This window comes from Penaeus monodon, chromosome 24, assembly GCF_015228065.2.
Source record: "Penaeus monodon isolate SGIC_2016 chromosome 24, NSTDA_Pmon_1, whole genome shotgun sequence".
In the NCBI taxonomy this organism is placed as follows: domain Eukaryota; kingdom Metazoa; phylum Arthropoda; class Malacostraca; order Decapoda; family Penaeidae; genus Penaeus; species Penaeus monodon.
The window spans coordinates 4,888,938-4,889,376 of NC_051409.1; positions in this window are offsets into that span (position 1 = coordinate 4,888,938).

The following is a 439-nucleotide window of genomic DNA, read 5'->3' on the forward strand; positions in this document are numbered from 1 at the left end:
GGTCTGATCTATCCCCATAAATGCTGAGAACGCGTCTGGAGCTACTGCTACATGAGTGTGTCTTTGTTAATCTTGTTTCCGGCATCTGTGCTTCTTGCTATCACTTTGTCTGTCTGTGTGCTTCTCGAGGATTATTTTATTTCTTATCATTTCTTCTTCTCTTTATCTCATTCTCTCCTGTGTCTCTTTCATTGTATTTCGCCTTCTCTCTTGTTTCGACCTGGTTAATCAATCCAGTGCATTTGTCTATCCCTTTGTCTGTGTACAGATTTTTTTTTCTCTCTCCCCTTTTTCCCATTATTCCTTCCCGTATCTCCCTTAATTTCAGCTTTTCTCTTTTTCTTCGTTTATTCATCTAACTACTTTCACCTCCTTCGCACTTCATGGTTGCCTCTCTCTCTGTTTTCTTTCTCCCTATCCGTCTCTCATTTTCCCACTT